The sequence below is a fragment of the Ichthyophthirius multifiliis genome (assembly GCF_000220395.1).
Source record: "Ichthyophthirius multifiliis unplaced genomic scaffold scaff_1120509250302, whole genome shotgun sequence".
NCBI classification, from domain to species: Eukaryota; Ciliophora; class Oligohymenophorea; order Hymenostomatida; genus Ichthyophthirius; species Ichthyophthirius multifiliis.
Window position 1 is genome coordinate 1 of NW_004086879.1, and position 2202 is coordinate 2202.

The following is a 2202-nucleotide window of genomic DNA, read 5'->3' on the forward strand; positions in this document are numbered from 1 at the left end:
TTTCTTTTTATTCTCATAATAAATAAAACTATTTTATTAAAAAAACAAAAAAATTATAATAAGAATTTTTTATAATATTAATATATAAAATTAAGAAAAAAAAAAAAAAAACTCCGAGACCGGGAATTGAACCCGGGTCTCCTGCGTGACAGGCAGGAATACTAACCACTATACTATCTCGGATTTCATATTATTAATGAACTAAAATAATTACATAATATCAAATAGGATTATTATATTTATGATATATTTATTTTTATTATTTTTTTATAATAGTTCAATAAATATGTGTTTATTACATATTTAATTATATAATAATATTAATTTATTATTTATAAATATTTTCTTTTATTATTATTAATTATATTAGAATTAATAAAATATTTATATTTATGCGTATTTTTATACTATTTTTTGGGCAAAATATATTATTATAAAGGATTTTATAAAGTATTATAATATAAATAAGGAAAGTTATGAATTTCTGTTGTAGTTTTTTTTAGAATGTAATATTAAGAATTGTAAAAATATAAATTAATCAAAAAAATGTTATGTTTATTATTAAACATGAAAATATATTATTAAAAGCATTTTTTTTGGAATGATTTACTATTTTTAAAAATTAAGAAGAATGTTAGATTTCAATAATTAGTTTGTTCCGAATTTTTAATGTTAGAAAAGCCTACAAAAATAAAAAATTATCACAGTACAAAACTAAATTATTGAAACTTTATGCTAATAAATGCAAAAATATATTTTTAGATTTAAAATATTTAGTTTTTTATCTTAAGATATAGTTTAATATCGTGAATATAGTTAAAGTATTTTTGAAAAAACGAGAAGGACAAAGATTAATTCAAGCAAAAACAAGAGATAGTAAATTTTGTTTTTGGGAGAATTATTATTTGAAATATTATCATATAAAAATTAAGTGGAATTAATTAAAATTATATGGGAAATATTACATACTTTATAGCAAAATTCGAAACATCATTAAATAATTATTATAAGAATTTCCAAATAAAAAGAGGAAGTTATGATAGAATGCTTAATTAAATTTAAATAAATATTGTAGTAAATAGTAATATAGGGATTATTAAATGTAGATGATAAAAGTTAAAGGAAATAAGTTAATAAGAATTTTAATAAATTGTAGTTTTGGAAATATGAAAAGTCGATTATTTTTGGAAAATAAGTTAAGTTAATTAGTTTTGTTTCGAAATTTATTAAATTAATTAATTTTTAAAGAAAGATATGGATATATTTTGGGTAGTTTGAAGGAAAAATTTATTTTTTGACTTTTATGAATTTTTTATTAGGGTTAGATCATCTTATTATAAAAAAATTTTGCATAAAATATTTTATATTAATATGCATTTTTTAATTTTTTTTATGTCTTAAATATTTATTTTTTTATAAATAAAATTGTATTAAATAACATCTAATAATTTTTTAAAACTTTTTGATTAACAACCTATTATAAATTTTATATGATCTATATAAATCAATAATTTTTTATGTTTTTAAGCTTAAAGTTAGAAAATTTAATAAATAAATAAGCAACAAATGAATTATATTAAATAAAAATAAAGTTTTTAATTCAAAATTAATATCATATATAGAAATTGTTAAATACATTAATTAATTAAAATAATGCAACTTATTATTAAATATTTAAATATATATACAATTTATTTATACGATAAATTTTTAAAAAATATAATTAATAATTATAAACTTTATTTATTATTAATTATTAATGATATATTGCTATTTTTATTTTATTATATATTTTTTTTAAAAAAAAAACTCAATAATAAAACTTAGTAAATATCTGTTAATTTTATAGATTTATAATCACCTCCTAATAAGTTAAAATCAAATTTATTTATATTTTTATACATAGAAATAGGAATATATTATTTCAAATATTTACAATAGTTTTTAATTTGTAATTAAAGAATGAGATTTTTTAAATATAATTCTTATTATATTTATGCTGATTGCTTTAATTTATTTTTCAAATATGTTTAATGTAAATCATTTAGCCTCTTTTTTTTATTTGTTGTTAATTTTTTTATTATTTGGTTATTTAATAAAATTTAAGTAAAAGTTGATTTTTATAAATCATATTTATTAAAAGATATTTTTTTATTTATTTATTTGAAATATTAAGTATTATCTAATAATATTCTATTATAT

General features: G+C 14.7%; 1 non-coding gene across 1 annotated transcript, besides 1 other annotated feature; it reads right to left on the bottom strand.

The window, feature by feature from the left end:
* Positions 1 to 111: 111 nt before the first annotated feature.
* Positions 112 to 183, bottom strand: IMG5_064060. Its single transcript has one exon. It is a non-coding gene; the product is annotated as a tRNA-Asp (tRNA).
* Positions 184 to 2052: 1869 nt separating this feature from the next.
* Positions 2053 to 2091: a microsatellite.
* The last annotated feature ends 111 nt before the right edge of the window (positions 2092 to 2202 follow it).